The sequence below is a fragment of the Suricata suricatta genome, chromosome 12 (genome assembly GCF_006229205.1).
Source record: "Suricata suricatta isolate VVHF042 chromosome 12, meerkat_22Aug2017_6uvM2_HiC, whole genome shotgun sequence".
In the NCBI taxonomy this organism is placed as follows: domain Eukaryota; kingdom Metazoa; phylum Chordata; class Mammalia; order Carnivora; family Herpestidae; genus Suricata; species Suricata suricatta.
Genome location: NC_043711.1, coordinates 102,900,548 through 102,910,398, shown reverse-complemented (window position 1 = coordinate 102,910,398; position 9,851 = coordinate 102,900,548). Strand labels below are relative to the sequence as shown.

The 9,851-nt window shown below is 55.9% G+C and overlaps 1 long non-coding RNA gene across 1 annotated transcript in view; it reads left to right on the top strand.

The window, feature by feature from the left end:
• Positions 1–9,548: 9,548 nt before the first annotated feature.
• The window catches only part of LOC115275012, a 6,615-nt gene continuing 6,312 nt past the window's right edge, over positions 9,549–9,851 (top strand). The window contains exon 1 of the long non-coding RNA XR_003901365.1: positions 9,549–9,629. This is a non-coding gene — a long non-coding RNA (uncharacterized LOC115275012). The remainder of the gene's footprint in view (positions 9,630–9,851) is intronic.

Genomic DNA, 9,851 nt, shown 5'->3' with positions numbered 1-9,851 from the left:
GCAAAAATTTGCCATGACCTTTTCGTGGATTATAGAGGGGAAAAAAGCTCAAATAGCAAAGTCACTAAAATAAAAGCAGAACAGAAATTCGCAGCAAGCCGCTGGCATGCTCATCATCCGAGGGAACGTGGACCGCAGCAGTTAGCGAGCTGCACGGACGCGGCCGGATGGCGCTCGGCTCACGCCGTGCTTCTGACTCTCACGAGCAGGACATGCGGCGCTCACCGTATCAGCGCTCAGCTCCCGCAGCCCCGCTGCGGTCCTTGCCCTCTGGGGATGCAGCAGCGGAGCGCCCACCAGAACCGATGACGCCCACTCCTCGGCCAGCAGGACACCTGTCCACCCTCTGAGACACCAGGCTGGGGCGGGGCACACTGGGCGGACGCAGAGAGGCAGGGACACTTTGGTTAGGGCTTAGGTGAGGGCAGCTGCCGGGCGTCTCTTGGGTGACACGTACACAGGACCCGGGGGAGGGGGCGGTCCTCGAGAGTAGGGCAGGTCTACAGAGCAAGTTTCCTGGTAGAAATGGAACGTAAATAATTCAATACAGTCTAAAAATACGATGTGCTCTCAGGAGAAGACAGGAGCCCCCAGAGACGTGTTTGAAGAGGCCGTAAGTCGGTGCCCCCGCCCCCCCCCCCGTAAAGGTTCAGTGCTACTGAATTTGGGGATTCATGGACCAAATGGTTCCCCTTTGGGGAGAAGCCAGAGGCTCTGTGTCAAAACAGATGCCACCTGAAGGAGACCCGAGGATGGCATTCTCCGTGCAGCCAGGAAAAACGAGGCTTCCTGCCACCAACTGCTGCCCGTGTGCGTAGTAGGGCCACAGAATGTATAATGCACCTACTATGCGCCAGGCATCCAACTACATGCTAAGCACGTCACTGCTGCAACAGGCAGGCACTGGGCGGGGAAGACGGGTCACTAACAAGACAGCAAACAGATGACTAGTGTACGGGGGTCTCCTAGGCCACCTCCAGGGTGGGGGGTTGCCGGGAGGACCCTCAGATACAGTCACACTCACCGCCACGCATATTACTGTAAGAGGACACACAGCGCAATGTGCAAAGGAAAAGGGTGCGCACTGGGTTGATGTCCAGGGGAAACCAGGCACAAGCTTCCAGAACCTTCTCCCAACAGAGGCATGCTGACCACACGCACCTCCAGCGACAACGTCCATGTTCTGACGACACCCGTGAACTGCTGTCTCCCAGGGAAGCCCCTTAGAGCCCCGGCGCCAGGGCTGGCAGGGGGGCTGGTTCCACGTGCCCCCTCGGCCCACCTGCCGGGGCCCCACGCTGCCTGTGCAGACGGTCCAGGGGCAGGGGCCACTCCGGCCAGTTCCGGGGGGGGCGGGAATTGTTCAGGCCTCTGAAGGACAGCAGACAGACCCGCTCAGTTAACCCTTTTTCACCCAATTACACACAGAGGGGGTGTGCAGGACTTAAGAAGGGGCTGTGCTCCCCGTCACAAGACTAAAATTAACAACACGAGAAACAGCAGGTGCTGACGAAGATGCGAACCGGGACCCTCTTGCGCGGCTGGTGGGGATGCCAGCTGGGCAGCCGCTGTGGAGGACGGTGTGGAGCTTCCCCAGCAAAGTACCCCAGGCAGCCACCCGAAAGACACAAAGATACAAATTCGAAGGGGCACGTGCACCCTGATGTCTGGAGCAGCATTATCAACAGTAGCCAAACTATGGGGAGCGCAAACAGCCATCGACTGATGAATGGATCAAGAAGACATGGTGCACATTCACAGAGGAATATGACGCGGCCATCAAAAAGAATGAAATCCTGCCATTTGCAGCAACGCGGATGGCACTGGAGGGTGTCATGCTGAGCGAAATAAGTCAGTCAGAGAAAGACAGATACCATATGACTTCACTCATATTTGTAATTTAAGAAACAAAACAGATGAACATATGGGAAGGGGGGAGAAGAGAGGGTGGCAAACCATGAGAGACTCAAATACAGAGAACAAATTGAGGGCTGATGGCAGAAGTGGGGGGATGGGCATTACGGAGGGCGCTTGTCAGGGGGGGCACTGGGTGTCATATGTAAGTGATGAGTCACCGAACTCTACCCCTGAAACCAATATTGCACTGCGTGCTAACTAGAATTTAAATAAACATTTTTAAAATTTTAAGGGAGTATATTAGGGCTGGTGCAGCACAGGGAACACCATCTAGATGGCGTGGCAGATGACAGTCTCCAAATAAGACCACAGCCTCATCCCCCCTCACATGGGTCTCCCCCGCCAGGGGATGGGCGTCACCTCCCACCCCTGAATCTGGGTGACCTCCAAGGCCAGATCATCAAAGATGACAGACTTGAGCCTGTTCCTCATGGGATGCTCCCTCCGGGGACCCGTGCAAACCCCGTGTGGCCAGGATCTGAAGCCCCCAGCCCCGGCTGACTGAACCATGTCCCTTCCAACTCCATTACTGAAGCCCTGACTACATTTGGAGGCAGGGCCTTTATGGTTGTAATTAAGTTAAAATGAGGCGGTTAGTGTGAGCCCTGCTCACCAGTCTGACTGGTGTCCTGAGAGGCAGAGGAAATCTGGACATGCAGGAACCCACTAGGGACACGCCCACACAGAGGACGAGGGCCATGTGAGGAGGTGGCCGATTACAAGCCAAGGACAAAGGCCCCAAAAGACACCAAGCCTGCAGACACCTTGATCTTGGACCTCCAGCCTCTAGAACCACAAGAAATCCAGTTGCTGTGGCTTCAGCCCCCCAGTCTATGGGGCTCCGTTACGGTGACCCCAGCAATCACCTGTGTGCATCACGGTCCCCAGAGAAACGGAACGGACAAGAGGTACGCAGACACGGACGCAGAGACTTACTCCAGGGACTGGCCCACGTGGCTCGCAGAGGCTGGAAAGTCCAACACCGCCGCACACACGCCGGGGCCCGGGTTCCGCGCACGCTTGAAGACAGAGCCCACGTCCAAGGGCAGGGAAGATAGGCATCCCAGCCCTGAGGACCCGGGGCTGCTGGACTCCACACAGAGGAAGGCCTTATGAAGAGACGCCTATGCGTGCGTACCCAGGGACAGGTGGGACCAGTCACCTTCCCTGAAAACACAGCACTGACACAGAATCCGCGCCTTCCGAGTGCTCTAGGCCACCAGCTTACAAAGGCCAACACACGCCCCACAACTGCAGAGCATGTGGTGTAGATCTGAGCCTGCCAGGAGCCTGCAGGCCCCGTCCAACGATCCCAGCCCGGCAGTCTGACGCAAGGGGTGGGCGCTGCCGCTGTTATTTTTCCTTAAAACTGAATTTCCTGCCACCAAACTTTGGTAGAAATCCCAAATGCAATAGGGTGTCTTCATGAAGCTCAAACAGAAAAGGGGTTTAGGGAACCCTAGAGAGGAGTTCAGTCATGAGGGTGCTAGGCTTGATGGGCACGTGGGGAGGGTCTCCTTCCCGGGTGGGGGCAGAGGGAGGCACATCTTGACTCCTCCGAGCAGCTGCCCCTCTGAGCTGCTGCTTCTCAGGAAGGAGATTCATTAAATGCACAACCAAATGGTAATCATCTCACTAAGTCATATACGGTATGAAATCGGAAAACTCTTGCCCAAAGGCCACTTGCATTTAAGGTACAGAAGACACGATCTGCTTTGCTATCTGTGTCCCAAGCCCTCAGCGCTCCTTGAGACCACCTCTCCTGGGCTAATGCAGGACACTCCACCAGAATCAGTAGCCCCCTGGATCAAACACTTTGACTCTAGAAATCCGTGTTAAAAATCTGGATTCCACCCCCAAACTATTCACAAAAGTAAATTACAGGGGATTAGCAATGCAAATGTAAAGAAAACAGCTACTCAGCCATGGAAAAGAAACACGTTTATGATTGGCCACCCCGGTTTGGGAATCAGGGATTCTAGGGACACAGGACTTTTGGTCCTAAATCCAGGACCATCCCAGACAAACTAGGACAACATGTTCACTCTAAGCTTGAGGCAGAAAGAGATTTCTTATGAAACAAAACGCAAAGACATAAAGAAGCAGCTTGATACATTTTACTACATCAAAACTAAAAACCTGGGGATGTAACATACAGCATAGTGAAGGTAATTAACCAGCACCAGGCAGGAGATTTGAAAGTTGCTAAGAAAGTAGATCTTGGAGCGCCTGGGGGCTCAGTCAGTTAAGCATCCAACTTCGGCTCAGGCCAGGGTCTCACGGTTCAGGAGTTCAAGCCCTGCATCAGGCTCTGTGCTGACAGCTCAGAGTGTGGAGCCCTCTTCGGATTCTGTGACTCCCTCTCTCTCTCTGCCCCTCCTCTGCCTCTCCCCTGCTTGCATACTCTCTCTCTCTAATATAAATCAACATTAAAAAAAAAAAAGAAGAAGAGAAAAGTAGATGTTAAAAGTTCTCATCACAAGAAAACACTTGTCCCTATGTGAGGTGACAGATGTTCAACAGACTTTCTTGATCTGCAATATCTTCATGTATCCAGTCACTGAGTTGTAACACCTAAAACTAATACAATGTTACATGTCAGTTATGTCTGAAAAAAACCCTAAGAATTTCTACTCCACTAAAGGCACTATAAACAAAGTTAATAGAAAAGCCACAGAGGCAGCAAAAGTATCTTCAGCAAGTAGAGGATTAGAATACACAACACACAGTTCTTACAAACCAATTAGGAAAAGACTAGTAACCGCATAGAAGGACTGACAAGACAGCAACTCACAGAAATTGACAAAACAGTTGATTGACATTTACACACACACACAAAAAGTCCTCTCTCCGGGCGCCTGTGTGGCTCAGTTGATTAAGCATACAACTCTTGGTTTCGGCTCAAGTCATGATCCCAGGGTCATGCGATCAAGCCCTAAGTCGGCTCCCCACTGATCCAGGAGCCTGCCTAAGATTCTCTCTACCTCCCTCCCTATGCCCCTTGCCCCGTGCATTCTCTCTCTCGAGCAAAGGGGGAAAAAAACCCTAACAATCTAGGGAATACAAATTACACCAAGGAAGGTGAGGATCTGAAAAGTTCAAGGAAGCTTGAGAAAGCAACACGGCCCCTGTGGGACACAACTTAGCCGCACACCATGCGACGTGAAACATTCGCATGCTATGCCCCAGAAATTCCACACGCCCCCCAGAGAAGCGCGTGCACATGCGCACCAGGACGTGCACCCGGGACCCTCGCCGTGGCCCTGCCTGAAGCACAGAGGAACCATCTCCAAGGCCAGCAGCCGCAGACCAACTACAACAGCAGTGGAATATGCTAAAGCAATTAGAATCTATTAACCCAGATAAATCTCCAAGACACCTTGGTGAATGAAAACAACACATTTCAGAACAAGATGTACTATCTTCAGATGCCACTTCTTTACGATACTTACAGGAAGCGATGGCATACATTTCCTGAGACCCACATACACAAGGCAAGAGAGTCTGCTGGGAAACTCGGGGATAGTGATACAGGGGTTACCCCTGGGGCGTAAGGGAGAAGCACAGAGAGGGGCGCCTCCTTATTTGTAGTGTCTTCACCCCTCACTTGGAGAAGGCGGTTTTGAAATACTAGTGTAATTACGTGTTTCCCCAAAGAAGTCTATTCCTACATAGAAGGACCTAATACGTAGACTTCATGCAACAAATATTCACTGAGGGCCAACCATAGGCCAGACCTGGGCTAAGGCCTGAGGATCACTCATTGCCCTTAAAACAGAAATGGAGTGGGGCGCCTGGGCGGCTCAGCCGGTTAAGTGTCCAACTTCGGCTCAGGTCATGATCTCACAGTTTGTGGGTTCGAGCCCTGCGTTGGGCTCTGGGCTGACAGCTCAGAGCCCGGAGCCTGTCTTCAGATTCTGTGTCACCCTCTCTCTCTGCCCCTCCCCTGCCTGTGTTCTGTCTCTCAAAAATAAATAAACATTAAAAAAAAAAAAACCCAGAAATGGAGTGATCAACGGTGTCATCCAGCAAAGGTCATCAGCAGACAGCTATCCTTTGGGGTAACAGGTGGCAGATACCCACGGGACGAGGGACAAACAGGAAACTGCCCTGGGCTCCTGGGCAGGTGACATCAGGGGAGAGAAAGTCTGAGTAAGCTAGAGGGTGAACCCCGGCAGGCCTCTGCTGCCTGAAGGTCACAGCCTGCCTTTTCCCTCCAAGCTCACACCTGCCCCACAAGAGGGTTGGGGCCGCAGGAGGGCTCCAGACCCACGTGGGTCCTGCAGGTCAGATGAGCACAGGCGTGCTGTCCCGCACTGCCGGGAGGCAGCTGGACACACGAGGGCGTTTGTGCCCTCCCTCGCCTGCAGGCATTGCCCTGATCCCTCCAGGGGGTCCGCGGGCCTGTCTATGTTGGAATGTGCACTCTGTACCTGGCCTCCGCCACCCAGCTCCGCCCCATTCCCAGGCCACCCCGACGGTTCAAGGGTGGTGACGTGACCCAGCCCAAGCTCCAGACCACTGAGCCATCCACTTTGGACTTCCAGTTTCCAGCCCGGGCAAACACTCCTCTTGCTTCTGAGATCGAGCCACTAGCCCCAAAGCCTGCTCTGTACAGCTAGTCATTATTCTGACAACAGAACTGGGCAGCTCTGGCCCCTTCAGGGTTCCTGCTTTCGGGGAGCCGGGGCCAGCCCTAACTCAGAGCCCTGAGCTGAGCCCGGGGAGCAAGGCACTACATTCCCAGCTGCCCCTGGAGCCACAGCTTTAATGAGCACCAGCTGGGGCGCGTCATGACATCACCGATCACGTCTTCACCTTCAAAAAAACCCAAACAAAACTCATTTGGTGCAGAAATATCCTAGTACGAGTCAGTGCTGTCAAATCACACTTCGAAGTTTGGAAGAATGACTGGCTAATTCAGTCCTAGATGAAAGTGGCTCTGGCCAGAAATAGGTTGGGAATTAATTAGGATCCACCAGGCCAGGCTCCAGGGAGTAGCCTCGAAAATCAAGGGAGCTGAGCTCTAAGGACCAGCGGGGGGAATCCTCCGGCTCCTTACTTCCCAGGGTTTGGCCACCAGAAGACACAGTTGTGGGGGCGCCTGGATGGCTCAGTCGGTGATGTGTCCGATTCCCGGTTTCGGCTCAGGTCATGATCTCACGGTTTGTGAGTTTGAGCCCTGACTCAGCCTCTGCACGGAGAGTGTGGAGCTTGCTTGGGACTCTCTGTCTCCCTCTCTCTCTGCCCCTCCCTCCCTCTCTCTCTCTCTCTCAAAAATAATTAAACAAACATTTTAAAAAAATGCACTGTGGACACATAGCCAGGCTCTACCCTGGCTCCCTGGACCCTTGCTCTAAACCAAACTGTGGCATTTGGACTGGGCCCTCTCTGCTGCGATGCTGAAGCCACTCTGCCCCAGGGCCCTCCCACCTCCCAGGTGACATCCTTGAGGGGCCAGCCCCACCCGGATGAGTCTCAGACTGGGGGCTCCAGGCTGACCCACGCCCCAAGCTCCAGACACAGACATTCCACTGCCTCTTCTCACTGGGAGGGCCCCTCCTGCCAGCCTCTCCCCGACCAGCCTCTCTCCTCAGTGCCTTTGAGGGCCAGAAACAGAGCCACCCCCACCCCCGACCTCACCCCAGACACAATCTCAGGCGCACAAGGCCACAGTGCTGCTCACCTCCCCCATCCCTGTCCCCTGAACAGCAGGCATGGCCCCTCTGCCACAGGCCAGACACGGCAGGTGAGGCAACTTCTCCAAGGGCCTCAGACTGCACTTGGGAAGGCCCCACAGCTCCTCATCAGGGGCTCCGGGTCCACCTGCCTGCCTCCCCTCCCCTTGCTCATGAGTCTGCAGCCTCAGCGACCCTCCTGTTCCCCATTCCCTACTCCCCATCTCAGGGCGCTTTCCCTCCTGCACCCCCTGCCGCAGGGGCACAGGACCCGGGCTTCTCCCCAGTCAGGCCTGCAGCCAAACAGAATCTTCCCTGGGCCTCCAGGCTCCATTCTCACCTGCCCTCCGACCTCGCCTTCTTCTCAGCCCTTCCCCTGCAGGGATGGTCTGGTGCGGTTTCCTTTGCTCCTTGGCCGGTCGTCCGTCACCGGCCAGCTAGAATCAAAGCTCCCTGAGGGCAGGGCGCTGACCTTGCCCTCGGCCTCGTGCCCAGCGTCTAGGACAGCGCCAGAGGCATTTTCAGTGGCGAGCAAACATTTGCTGACCCTGCTCCCGGAGCGGCTGGCTTTCTCCCTGGTGAAAGTGGGTTAGCACCGGCTGAGCCCTACCAGCCTTCAAGGCCTTCACGGAAGCCACAGAACTATTTTAAAAACGGCCAACCATTGAACTGAGTTGCGTCATGTCCACGGGCAGCTCGTGGGCCGCTGAGGGCTCTGAAGATGCAGCCACGCTGCTGGGGGTCAGGATCTGCAATGTCCTTTCTCAAAACCCAACCGCACAGACACCTCGCTGTAAACTCGGCACCCACAGGTGGGGGCGGGGGCGGTGCTTTCTGGGAGGAAGCCAGCGCTGTGTGCCTACTGTGTGCAGGCACGGGGTGAGGGAATTTCCCCCATCAGAGGTCGAGTGCCCTGGGTGGGGCCTCTCATTCCTGGTCACCGCTGCACCTCCCAGGACTCCAAACAGGTCTCCCCGTAGTGGGCGCTCCGGTGCTCAGGCCGCATGGACTCAGCAGCACCCCGTGCTAGGACTCCGGGTGCTCTGTGAACCACATCTAAGTGCCCCAAACCTTCAGCCATGGGCTTCTCGCCCTCAGGGCACCACAGAGGGCCTGGCGAAGCAGGCTGTGATGAAACACCTGCTGGTCCCAAACCCCGGGTGTCGCTCCCTTCTAGACCCCCTGACTCCGTGTATCTGTTTCCCAGCCTCCACTATTAACACTGTGTACTAGGTCATTCCTTTTTCTTTTGTGCAGGAAGGTGGGGGGCCATCCTGGGATCCTCAGAGCGTGGTTAGCAGGGTCCCCGGCTTCTCCCCACTAGATGCCAGTCGTAACTAGGGGAGAGTTGTAACAATGGAAAATGGGGATGGGGTCCAGAACCACCCCGCTGAGAGCCTCCAGTAAGTGTTTCTAAACCAGTTTCCGGACCGACTTGATCCAGAATCACCTGGAGGCACTGGTTACAAATACAGACTCCAGGAGAATCGGAAGGGCAGGCCGAGGGTGCTGTCCCCCGAGAAGCTGTGACGGGGGTTTCTCACCAGGCGGACAGTCTGGAAACAGTGGCCTGAGTCTCTTCTGCCCCAACAGTGTTCAGCCTTCTGGTCACCAAATGTACCACCGGCGACTAGGGACAGGAAACACTCTCTGGCCTCCTCACCTGGACAGCGGAGCCCCAGCCCAGGCCCAGCGCCTCTTCCGGGACCAGATGGTGCCCTCACCATTTTCCACCTTCCTCGGCCCCTCTCGGGAGATCCTGTCCCTTTAACTTCAGTTGGACCCGCTCCAGGACCAGGTGTCTGCCTGCAGGGGCCCTGGCCTCTCCTGCCTGACACAGGTGGTGCCCCCCGCTGGCCTCCTTAGGGGATGGGGGGGGGGGCAACGGAACACGTGTGGAACTCTTACTGGGTGGGGGGCGCTGCTCACGTGGTCCCAACTACTCTCCCAAGACTCAAGCACTAGATCGCCCCCATTCTACAGATGCGGCCACGGAGGCAAGTGCCACCCGCGCAGGACACGCAGCTAGCCGAGGTGGGTTCCAAACCCCGACGGCCGACCCCAAGACCGCAAGACCAGCGTCGGAGCACTGAGCCCACTGCCCTTGTTTGGGGACGGAGTAGCCCGCCTCCAATGCAGGGACAGCCCGAGCCGGGAGGCGCCCCCCTCCGTGCCAGGGCGGGGGGAGTGGGCGCAGCGGGCATCCCGGCCGCCCCGCAGCGGCCGAGGTTCAGGGCGCAGGCTCCTGGCGCGGTC